The following is a 15,749-nucleotide window of genomic DNA, read 5'->3' as shown; positions in this document are numbered from 1 at the left end:
CAGCCTGAGGCAGAAGCCTCCAGCTTGCATGATATTCCAGGCAAGACTGAATCTCCATGAGACAAAACTTAAAGAAGAGAATGACCTGGAGTCACTCCCATTTGGTGGTCTAGGAGGAGGATAGCCATGTCTGACCAGGCACCCCGATCGACCTCGAGCTCTGCCAGCTGAGTGGGGCTGAGCGGGACCCCGGTTGGCAGGAGCTGGCGGACGGAGCCCCAGGCCTGCTGCCGGTCTGAGGCTCTGTCCGTCGGCTCCGCTCAGCCCGCTACCTGCCTGGGGTTCCGATCATCCAGGCAGATAGCGTGCTGAGCGGGTCTGGCGGATGGGACTCCGGAAAAACGGCATGAAACAATTGCCTGCCATTGCTTTCTTGGAAGGGGGTGGGGGGCTGATGACATGTACCCAAAACCACCCGCAACAAAATTTTTGCCCCATCACGCATTGGGAGCTTAACCCAGAATTCCATTGGGCAGCGGAGACTGTGGGAGCTGTGGGATAGCTACCCACAGTGCACAGCTCCATAAGTCGATGCTAGCCATGATAGTGAGGACGCACTCCACCGACTTAATGCGCTTAGTGTGGACATATGCATTAGACTGTATACAATCGAATTCTAAAAAACTAACTTCTATAAAATCAACCTAATTTCGTAGTGTAGACATACCCTGAGTGTTTGGTGATTGAGAACTTGGGGAGGATGGATTTGGGGACGCTTGGGACTGAAAGGACTGTTGGTATCACCCTGCAAAGAGTAACTGGGCTGGTGAGACCTATTGCTTGTGCACTGGTTACTGGTGTCAGGGATCTGAACCATAAGTACACAGCACAAGGTCCCCAAGGCTACAAGGCAGGTGGTGACAGAACCCATAGTGGTCTGAGTACACCCCAAAATGTCACAACTGGTATAACTGTATCCAAATTAGGGGTTGCATTGCTTTCATTATATCAGTTTCTAAACCAATATAATTACAAAACAGCACAAAAATTTCTGTGTGGACCAGCCCTAAAACAAAATAGGACTTGCAATATATATGGGTAGCAGATCTGTTCAGTAAGATGTGGCCAGTTTCAGAGTCACTTTTCAGACTAAAATTGTTATAACTACTGCTCAGCCTGCCTCTATTGTCAAGATATGAAATTCTCCCATTTTCCCATATTGCTTAGCACTTCTATGGGTTCTAGTTTACATCTCTCCTTGACAGGTAGAACTTAGATCAAAAGGACTGAATACTTATTTACTTCCAATAGGAAGCTCAGTAGCGAAGTATGTTTGCTTTTAAAGTTATGTCTGTCACTGACAATTACTGAAAAACAATTGCTGAAAAACAAACCAAGAAAGTGTTGCCTGGCCCAGTTATTTTTCAAAACAAGTGTCTCCAACCAAGCAGTAATTAATTCACTATATCAACTCAAATGTTAATGGGTAAAAAAAAAGGAAAAAAAAAAGGCATAATAAACTAGCAGAAAAACTGTTCATGGAGATATCTTGTTGTTTACCAAAACAGTATGCTAAGCAGCCCTGCATAGTGGTAGCACATTTTCCATTTCCCTGTTTATAAATCTGAGATGCTTTCACTTAATACTGTTTTTAATGGCTACCTGTTTCTTTGCCATCATATTTGCATATTGGTAATCATGCTATCTGTAGCATATAATAGAGACCATGATTTATGCTACCTAACTATACTTCCCAATGAAAAACTATAGATTTTGCTATCAATAACAAAAAAAGTTGTGTGGGCAGGTTACAAGGGTAAATGGATTTAGTTTCCTTTTGATGTATGTGGATAACTTGCAGTAATAGGAATAGCACTCGCGCCTGTCAAAAGGCCCATACACACTCCATTACTACTACTACATCTATTTATTAAGGACTTGATCCTGCACCATCAAAATTAATGGAAGTTTTAACATTGACTTCAGTAGTAGCAGGATCAATCCTCTATAGCTGTGAAATAAACATATATGACAGAGGTTCAATTGACATGGGTCTGAAGTATTTGCACACTGTATGAAATGTGCCTATGGCCCCAATTCAGCAAATGAACTTAACTTGATGCATGTGAGAAGTCTCATTAAAAATCTATGGGACAGTGGGGCTCAGGCTTCGGCTGTACACACAGGCCCCAGCAAGTCTAAGCCAGTCCTGCTGACTCCATTAAAATGGGGTCCCAACCCACAGTTTGAGAACCGCTGGTCTAGCTCAACTTCCACTCATTGGATCTTGTTATACCTTTGTCAGCTAGATTAAAGATCCCATTATCAAGTATTTGTTCCCCATGTACGTACTCAAGGACTGTGATCAAGTCACCCCTTAATCTTTTCTTTGTTAAGCCAAATAGATTGAGCTCCTTGAGTCTATCGCTTGAAAGTCATGTTTTTTTTTAAATCCACTTTTTAAAAAAAAATAGACCTGAGACTGCCACAAAATTTCAAGTCTGCTGCACTGGACTGCGATAGATGCAAACTGGATGGTCTGCCCCAAGAATTTAAATCTTACATTTTGCCTCTATCATCAGGATGAATATACCATGCCTATCTGCTTTCCTTTATTATATACTAGCTATTCAACCAGTTAAATACAAAGCAGAAATATATATACCAGGAAAAGAAAACACTTATAAAACCTAATAACGAGCACGAACATATCACAGATACCTCATCTGGGAAAACTTTTTCACTAAAATACTTTGTAAGAAAGAATGACAAAGTAACAAACTAATGGTGAGCAGAACTTAACTGTATTTCCTTTTCTCTTCTTTTTTGATCCATTTCTCTTTTCCCCATAGGGAAGGCATTCTTCACTTTATTTTACACTTAGGATTCCTAATGTGCTGGAATTCCCTTTCATGATTTTCTAGAATCTACATGATCCTAGGAGTTTGGGCTTATGAAATGATGTAAATACCATGTAAAAACTGCTACCCGATACGTCTCATCCATGTCAGGGCACTAATGATACTGTGAGGCATGACCCTGAGCAGACCAGAAGTGACTGCAGGACTCTGGGAGTAAGGGTGAAGGAGTTGGGGGCACAGGTGATGGTCTTTTCAGTCCTTTTGGTCAAGGGTAGGGGCCCAGGCAGAGACAGATGCATCCTGGAGGTGAACGCCTGGCTCAGAGGATGGTGTTGCCAGGAGAGCTTCAGCTTCCTTGACCATGTTCCAGGAAGAAGGACTGCTAAGCAGAGATGGTGGCCACCTATCGAGGAAGGGGAAGAGCATATTTGGATACAAACTGGCTAACCTAGTGAGGAGGGCTTTAAACTAGGTTTGATGGGGGCAAATGACAAAAGCCCACAGGTAAGTCAAAAACATGGAGACCTGAGAGAAGGGTCGGCATCTGGGGGGAGCATGGGCTGTTATAGCAGGGATAAGGGAAAGACAAGAGAACATAGAGGGGAAATCAAATCAGTATCTTAGATGTCTGTAGACTAATGTGAGACATTTGGGGAATAAGCAGGAAGAACTTGAAATTATAGTTAATAAAACACAACTATGACAGTTGGTGTCACAGATTTGGTGGAATAATATGCATGACTGGAAAATTGGTATAGAAGGGTACAGCTTGCTCAGGAAGGACAAGCAGGGAAAAAGGGAGGAGATGTTGCCATTTATATTAAAATATATACACTTGGACTGATGTTGAGCTGGAAATAGGAGTTGTTGAAAGTCTCTGGGTAAGGATAAAGGGGTAAAAAACACGGATGATGTCACAGTAGGGGTCTACTACAGACCACCTAACCAGGAAGAAGAGATGGATGAAGCTTTTTAAAAACAACTAACAAAATCATCCAAAAGCACAGGACTTGGTGGTGATGAGGAACTTCAACTACCCAGATATCTGTTCAGAAAATAACACAGCAGGGCACAGATTATCTAACAAGTTCTTCGAATGCACTGGAGACAATTTATTATTTCAGAAGGTGGAGAAAGCTACTAGGGGAAAGGCTGTCCTAGATTTGATTTTGTCAAACAGGGAGGTACTGGTTGATAATTTGAAAGTGGAAGGCAACTTGGATGAAAGTGATCATGAAATGGTAGAGTTCATGATTCTAAGGAATCGTAGGAGGGAAAACAGCATAATAAAGATAAAGGATTTCAAGAAAGCAGACGTTAGCAAACTCAGGGAGTTGGTAGGTAGGATCCCATGGGAAACAAGTCTAAAAGGAAAAACAGCTCAAGAAAGTTGGCAGTTTTTCAGAGAGACATTATTAAGGGCACAAAAGCAAACTATCCCACTGCATAGGAAAGATAGGAAGTATGGCAAGTGACCCACCCTGGCTAAGTCAGGAGATCTTCAATGCTCTGAAACAAACAAAAAAAAAGAATCCTACAAAAAATGGAAACTAGTTCAAATGACAAAGGATAAATATAAACAAATAACACAAGTATGTAGGGACAAAATTAGAAAGGGCAATGCACAAAACAAAATTAAACTAGCGAGAGGCATAAAGGGTAACAAAAGAAAACATTCTAGAAATATATTAGAAGCAAGAGGAAGACCAAGGACAGGTAGGTCAGTTACTCAATGAGCGGGGGGAACAACAGAAAAAGTGGAAATGGCAGAAATGCTAAATGACATTTTTGGTTTTGGTTTTCACCAAAAACGTTAGTAGCAATTGGCCATCTACTGTAGTGAATGCCAGTGAAAATGTCAAGTAAGATCAGAGGCTAAAATAGGGAATAAACAAGTTAAAAATTACTTAGGCAAGTTAGATGTCCTCAAGTCACCAGGGCCTGATGAAATACATCCTAGAATATCCAAGTAGCTGATTGAAGAGATATCTGAACCATTAATACTTACCTTCAAAAAGTCATGGAAGACAGGAGTGATTCCAGAGGAGTGGAAAAAGGCAAAGATAATGATCTATTTAAAAAAAAAAGGCAAATAAGGACAACCTAGGGAATTACATACCAGTCCGCTTAACTTCAGTACCTGGAAAGATAAAGGAGCAAATAATTAAACAATCAATTTGCAAACACCTAGAAGATAAGGTAAGTAACAATCACCATGGATTTGTCAAGAGCAAGTTGTGTCCAACCAACCTATTAGCTTTCTTTGACAGGGTAAAAAGCCTTGTGGGCGGTTGGGAAGCAGTAGATGTGGTAGATCTTGACTTTAGTAAGGCCTTTGATACTGTCTCGCATGACCTTCTCATAAACAAACTAGGGAAATACAACCTAGATGGAGCTACTATAAGGTGGGTACATAACTGTTTGGAAAACCATTCCCAGAGAGTAGTTATCAGTGGTTCACAGTCAAGCTGGAAGGGCATTTCAAGTGGGGTCCTGAAAGGATCAGTTCTGAGTCTGGTTCTGTTCAATATCTTCATCCATGATTTAGATAATGGCAAAGAAAATACATTTATAAAGTTTGCAGACGATTCCAAGCTGGGAGAGGTTGCAACTACCTTGGACAATACGATTAAAATTCAAAATGATCTGGAAAAATGGTCTGAAGTAAATAGGATGGCATTCAATAAGGACAAATGCAAAATACTCCACTTAGGAAGGACCAATTAGCTGCACACATACAAAATGGGAAATGACTGCCTAGGAAGGAGTACTGCAGAAAATGTCATAGTGGATCACAAGCTAAATGAGAGTCAACAGTGTAACATTGTTGCAAAAAAAAGAAAACATCATTCTGGGAGGGATTAGCCAGAGTGTTGTAAGCAAGACACAAGAAGTAATTCTTCCGCTCTACTCTGTGCTGAATAGGCCTCAACTGGAGTACTGTGTTCAGTTCTGGGTGCCACATTTCAGGAAAGATGTGGACAAATTGGAGAAATTTCAGAGAAGAGGAACAAAAATGATTAAAGACCTAGAAAATGTGACCTTATGAGAGGGGGAAAAAATTGGGTTTATTCTATGATATTGCACAAATGTAAAATCTGTGGTAATATGAAATTTGTAATTAAAATAGAAACTAGATTCTAGTTTGCACTAGATTCATATTGCGACTGTTCCTGATCTGCAGTCAGCAATGAGTGCTGGGAACAAGGTGATCTACAAGTAGTTTTTTATTGAGAGGTGGAGATCTAAAATATCAAGCCTCCTCTGTAAGTGGAATCAGTTGAGGGGCTGTGGAATGTCTCCCAATGATGAGCTCTTTTCAGGGAATGGAACAGAGACATTTGTCACAGGATGTGAGTGGAACCAAGAGAGGATCGTGGAATGGAGCCAACTGGCCTGGATGCAAGAGATGCCCTGCGCATGAGCCGAGTCAGGGGTAAAACTAGTAGAAAAAACAGTAAAGAGTTTTCACAAAACATTTCAAAATCATTTCTGTTCCGCCAGTTTTGAAAAGGAATAATTTATCACTGATTAAACATATTTCCTCCACCCCAAAAGTTTTTTTAAAAATGTGTGTTTCCCTCTTTTTCACCCACCCCCCAATTTCCTCCTTTTTTGTCTCTGAAAAAGGGGGAAATAAAAGAAAAACTAAAAACCAAACCAGGAAAAAAATCATTTTCAGGTATTATAGAAAATTTGGGGATTTTTTAAAATTTCTGGTTTGTTTGTTTTTTTAAAAAGGATGAAAAAAATACAACGAGAACATTTTATTTAAAATATTATGACCAGCTCTAGTTAATATATTCAGAATGCATGATCAGAAGACTAGGATGATTCATTGACAAAAAGTGTATCCATTATGCCATATAATGAACACATCTGAGAATTTTGTAATCTGTGCACTGCCAATGACCAGAAAAAGGTTGCATTCAAATAAATTACATGTTGAAATGCATGTGCTTTGTTACATCACTGGTGACACACTCACTCTTGCGCACTGATTCCAAGCATCCTGTCTTTAAGCATCCCCTGGTGATGAAACACACATTCTGCTGAGCTATAAGAATAAAAACATGCATACGTGTAATCTGGTGACAGTACAGTTAATGCTTTCAATGATCACAATGAATTAGTATGAGACAGCATGCAAAGAATAGCCACTACATTGCACTAGCTAGAGAATGCAATGCACGCTACCACTGTGCTATAGTGATATTGCTGATTTATCTGGTTCATTAACTAGCCTATTTTGCTGACACTGTGCCTCTCATGTACACTTTGGTTCCTAGTGGAAAGAGAGGTTATTAATAATCTAGGCAATGAAATATAGCCATTTGTGACACTTGTTGACACCAGGTCAGGAATTATTTCTTCTAGTTCTGATTAGCACCACAGGGCAAATACTGAACTAAGATGCCTGGTATTTTTCACTTTTTTCTAGCTCATGATCAAACAACACTTAATCTTGTTTTGGTAAAGTTTCAGTAGGTTACCCGCCTCTTCTTAGATTCTTTACAGCTCACTGATACAGACTGGCATAAATGAGAAGCTGACCTGCCAAAAACAAACTTCTAAGTATTAGTCTTGCTGATGGCCATTTATTATTTATTGAGCAACAAAGATTTGTGCAACCCTGCAAAATACAGAGACAGGCATGTCTCTTGCTATCCCCTGAGGGTTACAGTCTAAGACAGACAATCCAGTACCAATATAAGACACACCAGCTGGCTCTATGAAGGTCTAAGCTGAAAGATGGCGAATGATTAAAAAATATATTTTAGATGTATACTGACATATTAGCTATGTGGTCTATTGTAAGTAGGCTTCAAAGAAAGCTACTGTGGTTGAAAATTTGAAGTATTCTGAGGGAGGAAGAGTGAAAGAAGGGTTTGACCGTAGTGAATTTGATTAGTAATATCCATGATGACCTTAAACTATACTTGCAGTGCACAATGTTAACTGAGTTACACTGATTGTTAGATAAAGACATAGACTTGCTGTAATAATAAATCTGTCATCAGGAGATTTCAAAGCACTTTACAAAGGTGGTAAGTATCATCATCCCCATTGTAGATGGGGAAACTGAGGAACAGTGAGAAGTGACTTGCCCAAGGTCACCCAGCAGGCCAGTGACAAAATCAGGAATTGAAGCCAGATCTTCTGATTCCCAGTCCAATGCCCTATACACTAGGCAACACTGCCTCCTTATAAGTACATGTCTCTAAAAAATGTCCATTGTGCAAGGAAAGACCTACTGGGACAAGAGAATGAACTTAAGGAGAATACTATTAAGAAGTGCGTGGAATAAATAATTTAATATATTTGACTTGCAGCAGGCTTGAGAGGCATGTCTTTTTCTTGATGCATTGAACGCTGATGGAATTCATTAAACATACACATAGAATGACTGATGCAAAGTCCATTGGAGTCAATGGGAATTGTCCCATTAATTTCAATCAGCTTTGGATCAGGTTCAGAGAGAAGATAGGCCAAATTCTCCTTTTAGTTACATTGGTGCACTGAAGTACCCAAGAGGAAAAGCTGGCTTAACAGATCCCTAAAAATGTTACTCATTTTACTGGTATCAAATGAACCATCATCAGAAAACAGGAGTAGTAGTAAGGACAGTTGGGGCTCTTCAATTTGGTCAGAGACAGTGAAGCTGCTTGTTGATGAACGTGTACTCTTCCTAGACAGGAGTCTTAAAAACACCTGAATCGGGAATAATAAATATATCTAATGATAAATCATACTACAAAGTTCCTATTTATGAGCTGATAACTATGCATAGGGATTTTACAAAACCTAAATCCCACAGTTGTTTCACTTAAAAACTAGTTAAACCATGTCATGTTGTGTGATGTATCATGCTGCAAGGTACATGATTCATGACAAAAGCATTTTGCAAAAAGTCTTTCTCAGCATGAAGTAAATCATGGCTTGGGCTATTCCCAGCTCTTCACCCAGTCAAGGAAAGCAAAACTTAATATATCAGCCTCAACACTTGAAATAACTATTCATAAATTAGCACTGTATTTGGCTCAGTGGTTTGAGCATTGCCCTGCTAAACCCAGGGTTGAGAAGTTCAATCCTTGATTGGGGGCAAAAATCTCTCTGGGGATTGGGCCTGCTTTGAGAAGGGGTTTGGACTAGATGACCTCCTTTCCAACCCTGATATTCTATGAATTGTGAAAATTGAGTTTTCTTTTGAGGATTAATGAATATATCTCATACTATAAACCTGGCTACCATTCCGTCTGTCCAAAATGAAATAAGCAATAATTATATTTGTATTAAAAGTACTGAAGCTGTAAAAGGAATTTTAGCTAGTTAATGGGGGGGGACACAGCTCGCTGCAAGGTAGATGGGGACAAATTGTTTCCTATGCTAAGCAATATGCTACAGTAGGCTAGATGGTATTTAACATCCTACATCTATCATGTTCAATACTAAATATTTGCATTTATAGAATTAGTTTCACCTCCAACACTGACCAGCCCTTTCCCACGTTTAAATAATAGTTTAGCACCCTCATGCCAAGCTATGGAAAATTATCTTGCAGCTGTGGCATTTGGCTCCAAAACAGATTTCACTGACAGCTGTGTTTATGGTATTAAAACTGTATCTTGGTCTGTCACTTTGTTAGGTTGCTGATGGAGTGTAGCTATCAGTGTCTCACCATCTTTCAATGGTATACCTTTGCTTGGGAGAAACCTGTGCGTCATTTGAGGAATAAATTCCTATGACATACTTGCCCTGCCTTATGCTATAAAATATTACCTTGTGTTTGCTTAGAGAGAGAGAGAAAGAGAGAGCACACACATACAGTTAATTGTTGAAAAGGGAGGGTGATTTCAGCTTTTGATTTGCCTTATTTGCTGGTTTCAAGTTATATTGAATGATTCTGCTTAATTTTATAATTATTATTCCAACATAACTAAAATGCACAGTTTTAAGTTATATCAAGCCTAGAGCACACAGCTAGTTGCTTTCTTAGCCTGTGGCCAAGATTTTTCAAAAACAAGTAGTGATTTTGGGTGCCAAACTGTAGACAACATGAAGAGACCTGGTTTTCAAAGGTCCTAGGTGCTGATCAACCTTAGAAAAATGGTGTCTCAAGTTTGGCACTCAAAATCCCAAGTTATTTTTTAAAATCTTGGCCTGTGCATATAAATCTAAATAAATAAACATGCTACCAAATTAGTACACTGGGAGTAAACTCTCATTCTTGGGTGCGTAAATTTAAAACATAAAAACAACAACACTGTAGTAAAATTCTAAGTGCTAAATAGGATCATAATGTATTTTTGTGAGTGTATGCATGTAAGTAAAACATTTCTTTTTGAATATGGTCTTTGATAATTCAGTGACCGCACTGCTTTTAATCATTATCCCATTCAGGATATATTTGGTGATTGTTTCCTTCCTTCTGTATTTGAATCTTAATTATTGTGTCCTGAAACACAGATGTTGCATGAAAAGCGGTTAAAGTGTGAATGAGTGTGTGATTAGTTATGTTACGTCAATACTTCTGCTAACCAAGAACAAGACTAGTGATACATAGGGTGTACTGAATCTTCTGAAAAATCCATGCAGAGCACGTTGCATCATTATAGCAACGAATGAGACTCCTTTCTTGTGTGTCTGCTGTGTTCCCTTGGATTTTCAGATTAAGTAAGAGAGAAGATGGACTTTATTACGACTAAATTGATTTTTTTTTTTAAACCAGAGACAAGTCAGTTTTCCCATGCACTTATGCTGTAGGTTCAATTAGATGTTCTTTACTTGAGAAAAGATAATGAAAGCACACAATCTGGAAGACCAGAAAATGTAGATGGACGAGTAGATTTTTCACAATTCGTGTTCTCCTAAATTCATATTTTATTACACATAGAGGCCCTGATCCTCCAATGAGATATCTGTGGGTCCATCCATGCAACTACGCAGACCTCACTGTAGAATTGGTGCCTAAATCTGTAGTTACTAATACAGCCCAGATGCTTGATCAAAAGTGGTCCAAGCTGCTTGCTATTTTCTGTTTGATTAATTTATAGTGGCAGGTAAGGCTATAGTCTATGTCTCACAATCACTATCACCACCAAATAGCACTAGCTAGCATCCTTGTTGGCAGTCATAGAAGAAGCACTAGGATGCTCAAAGCTAGTCTCCATTCACCATTGCATACCATTTTTTCCTGGTCAGGAGTAAGGAAAATTGGGGGAAAGGGCAGAGAAGTTTGCATGCCATGGCCTGCACTATTATGTGGATATTAATATACATAACCAATACACTATGTGTCAACTAAGAATGCTCTATACAGAACATGTCTCACAAAACCACAGAAGCAAATGAATGAAACGTTATGACATCTAGCAGTACAGACCCATGTCTCATCAACAGAACCACCACGTCACACACAATACCCAACTCTGCTATATAGGGATGCCAGCCCTTAATCACTCCTGTCCTCTAGTTCAGTGGTTCACAAATTTTTCCAGTCGCAACTCCCACCCTTACCATTAACAGAATCTGTTTGTCCCCTCCCCCACTCCATTATTGCACAGCTAAAGCTTCCTCAGCAGCAGGGGCGGCTCTAGGATTTGCGCTGCCCCAAGCAGGGTGGCACGCCGCGGGGGGCGCTCTGGTGGTTGCCGGTCCCGCGGCTCCAGTGGACCTCCTGCAGACGTGCCTGCGGATGCTCCACCGGAGCCGTGGGACCAGTGGACCCTCCGCAGGCACGTCTGTGGGAGGTCCACCGGAGCCGCCTGCTGCCCTCCCGCGGGACGCTGCCCCAAGCGCGCGCTTGGCACGCTGGGGTCTGGAGCCGGCCCTGCTCAGCAGCAGGCTGCCTTTGCCAGGAGCAGAAATCGGCACAGCACACTGACCCACAGGCTGAGTGGCCTGCTGAGGTGAGAGTCAGGGGGATGGAGGTGGCACTGCCTCCCTCATCCCTGCCACCGGGGCTGGCCCAAGCTGCCTAGCTTTGCCACTTCCCCCCCCCCCCGAACATTTTTCCCTGGCCCAACGTCTTCACACCACTGCTCTAGTTCACGACCACCACAAACAGCTCAGACTTCCTCTCCCATCTTCTCTGCACATTCTGAGGTGAGGGGATGGAATCACTCCCACCTTTGTAGGAAAGCCGATGCTGGAAGACCGATAACTCAAATCAATTAGCAGATTTACATGAAAATTGTCTGAAAATTCAAGCTTTCCTCAGAAATTGTGCTGAAATTTTGAGGCAAATAAAACTCTGTTTTTCATACAAAAGCTGCTTTAAGAGCAAATAGAACCCAACTGTAATGATGGTGTCACAAACGATAGCTGGTCTGGAATTTTCTGTCAACATTATTTTCCAATGAAAAATGCCTTTCTTGCAAAAAATCAAAATTCTCCACGGAAAATTTCAACTTTGATACAAAAGTTTCAGTTTTCCTGTAGAAAATAATCAAAATAATGACTCTCTGGGTGCCTGCTTGCAAAGCTCATCAAGGCCCTTTCTGCTTAAGAGTTTTCCAGGAAGGCTGGCAGCAAGCCAACAAATTCTGTTTGGATTCTCTCAATGACATTTTTCAGGAAATCCCTTCCAACAGAAATGTTCATTTTTTACCTTTTCTCCTGATTTGAGGAGATGGGGGGGGAGGGGGTTCTTAAAAATAAACCCATGACATTTTCCTAGCAACAGATTTCTGTAGTTGCAACAGCTCTGCCATAGTAGAGCGCTGTTCATCATTCAGCACTGTGCATACAGCACATATCACAACATTAAAAATTCATACTTAAGACTACAAATAAAAATAGAAACTCTGAATTATATTCCATAAATCAAAAATATGAGGCTGTCTTGATGAATAATAATATGTTACCTTCTACCATAATCTACCTCAAACTTCATGTTACTGTTCAAACATGCTTGTAACAATTATACGGTCTTCTTGTTCCTCCTTTGTGATCACATATTTAAAACCTATTATACTTCATCATCGCATTGAGACCTTTTATTATAGTTAACTTTGCTATTGTCTCATGTAACATCTTCACCACCAGTATGTTGTACCTACAGTGTATGATTAGTTTTTTCATACTCTGTTATATAATGAACCTAATAAATCTATTCTGCTCTGTTTAAATAGCAGAAATCACTAGCTGCAAAAGAAATGGTCCCATTCATTTCCTAGATATTTTAAGACTAGTACATCCAGATCATTTCAGTATAAAAGACTCCAGACTAATTATTAAGTAAGATATTGAATACGTATTGGTGGACACTGGAATTTTGTAGTTTGATCCCCCTCTGTCTAGATTTCTATAGTACTGGAGATTATTCCGTGCATTAATAAAGAATGGAATTCTTCTGCACAAGCCTTTGGCAATAAGAGATTCTATATCTATATATCTATATATATCTATAGATATAGATATATATATATATATATATAGAGAGAGAGAGAGAGAGAGAGAGAGAGAGAGCGCGCGCACGCACAGAATTGGCTATAGAGATTAGTGCCATGCTGGCAGTTTACCTGATCTGGGCCTTGTGAAATTCCAAGACTTCTTGGTTTTCTCTAGCTCCATTTTCCTTCAGCCAGCATCTTACTGGTCAGTGTGCATGTGGTGGCAAGGGGAGGGCCACACTGTTATGGCTGCTAAGAGATAATTTAGGTTTCCATCTGCTCCGCTGAAGAAGAAGGATGAGTACTATTTTATCAGTGGAAACTAACCTCCATGAATGCCCATCTAGAAAGGTTTACAAAAGAGAAAATCTATATGTGGGGGAGACAATATGCCAAAATAGCTTAATTCCTTTCTAAAGTGACTAGAAGCATTCACAACAGACACAGGAACAGGAAAGAGGGAATGCATTCAAGTCCTCAGAAACATAATTGGACAGGTGCCCTTCTTGCTGTATGGTAAGGTATCTCTGAGATAAGCAACTGCATTTCAGAAGTCAGAAGACCTTTTCATCCACACTAACAGCATAAGAAAGAATATAGGCTGCTGAGAATGAAATACATGTTCATTCAATGTTATACATAGTGGACATGCTAAATCTAGAGGGCAAAAATCAGATCAGGAACACCACCTTTTTGGAGAATACAATTTTAATCAGCACATCTTGACTGGTGAGATTTGGTTCTATTAGGCAAATATTTACAATTATGGAAGCTATTTAAAGAGTCAACATTAATTTATTGTGCACTTCAGCATTAATGCAGCATGTCACATAAAACAGACAGGACTAAATAGGCAGTAAAAAATGAATAATATGGACATCAATCATCAGAATGTATCAGATACTCTATGCCACATATTTTAAGAGCTCTGCATCAGCATCCTCAGTCTGTTTATCCAATACTTCAGCTAGGATGTTCTCAAACTTACTCCCCCTGGGACCCTCAAAACCCAGCCAATCCCATAATCCTTTGCAGTTACAATAGACAACAAACTTGTGGAGTGTGCAGATGCATGTGAGTGCAAGAGAGAGAGATAGATAAAGGTGGATTCTCCTAGGTGGGGTGTAGTGCTGAGGGGGTAGCTTACTACTTGTTGCAGGGTCAGAGAGATGGAGAATACTTCCTCCTTTGACTTCTCTTCCTCCTTCTCATGCTGTGCTTTGCCAACAGAGGTGGTGCTAAAGCATGGTGAGGGGCTGGCCAAGCACTGTGAATAGCAGAGGCCTTGGGATCAAGGGTAGATGGCTTTTCATACCTTAAGCATCACTTCCTTGGATCAGAGTATTGTACAAGCTGCGAAAAGGGAGGGAGAAGACACAACATGGATGCGGCAGAAGCAAAGCTGCATCTGTAGAAGAGAACACAAAGTTTCCCTTTCCTCCTTTTATCTTGCTAGTGGTCACCAGATTTTGGAGACGGCATCATGTCCCCTCCCACCACCATGCAGCAACCTGTCTAAAGGTCCCAATACCTCAAATGTAGACAAAGGTATTTGATTACTTGAAGAAAAAAAGATAGAATGTTGGCTTAGCTTTATTTTTTCCCACCCTCTTCAATTTTCTCTTTAGGGTTCATCATATAAAAAGATTCTTCCCCTCTGGATAAGAAATAGTGATCGAAATTATGTTGAAGGTGCATATCTAAGTGAAGACATTTGCCTCTATAGCTGAGATGGTGGATATTTTCAGTCAGCTATAACTGTCTTTATGATATCATGCCAGAGCCTCAGTGCAAGTATGGCTGCAGTACATCACTCCAGCAGCGCAAAGCAACCACAGCATCAATTTAACTAGCCAGCAGAGAAAACCCATAATATTGGGGAATCCCAGGGTGGCATAAGGACACCATTGCAACTCCTGTGCCATTTCTCTCTTAGCCCATCTCCTAGACCTGATGTTCCAGGTGTGGCCTGGGCATCTCAAGTCCCAATGATTCCTGGCTGTTGGAATGGTATGTTGCATTAGACATAACTTAGAACACTCCTCTGGTTGCTCAGAATTATGCCAGGGGATAGCTTGGTGCCCAACTCACCACAGACTGGAAGGTGTATATGTAGCAAAAAGCTCAGGATTGAGTCACCATCTTTTGGGTTGAAATGTCTCTGGCAGGAAATGAAATTATTTGATCCTTTTTATAACAATCCATTCAGCCATTTTTTTAAATGATCAGAATGAATGAGATTGCATTACAGGGCAGGGTGGGGCGGGGGAATAAGTTTAGACAGTTAAGTAGTTTTATTTCTACCATACCGTGACCGTGTTGCAGCTAAAGAGAATGTAATCAAATGACCCAGATGGGACCCCCCCTCACAAACACCCCTATTAGCTCCATATTAACATTCGCAATGTCATCTCTTACGACTCATCCATGGTTTCATTTTTCTCTTCTCTCTTTATTACAATCTTCCTCCTTTTCCCATTGCCCCAAACAATTTTTAACAGACTCAGGAAGGATCTTGATATGGTTCTTTTGCTCATTGCATTATTTTGTACTT

At 40.3% G+C, this 15,749-nt stretch overlaps 1 protein-coding gene across 4 annotated transcripts in view; it reads right to left on the bottom strand.

The window, feature by feature from the left end:
• SHISAL1 (shisa like 1) overlaps positions 1-15,749 on the bottom strand; it is a 280,247-nt gene that overhangs the window by 166,286 nt on the left and 98,212 nt on the right. For 3 of the 4 annotated variants that reach the window (XM_039519539.1, XM_039519534.1, XM_039519540.1), the window contains exon 2: positions 4,810-4,872. The exons of the other annotated variant lie outside the window; for it this stretch is intronic. The gene's annotated coding sequence lies outside the window, so the exon portion shown is untranslated. The remainder of the gene's footprint in view (positions 1-4,809; positions 4,873-15,749) is intronic. 4 annotated transcript variants of the gene reach the window in all.

The sequence above is a fragment of the Mauremys reevesii genome, linkage group 1 (assembly GCF_016161935.1).
Source record: "Mauremys reevesii isolate NIE-2019 linkage group 1, ASM1616193v1, whole genome shotgun sequence".
Taxonomy (NCBI): domain Eukaryota; kingdom Metazoa; phylum Chordata; order Testudines; family Geoemydidae; genus Mauremys; species Mauremys reevesii.
This window is presented reverse-complemented; position numbering and strand designations above follow the sequence as displayed.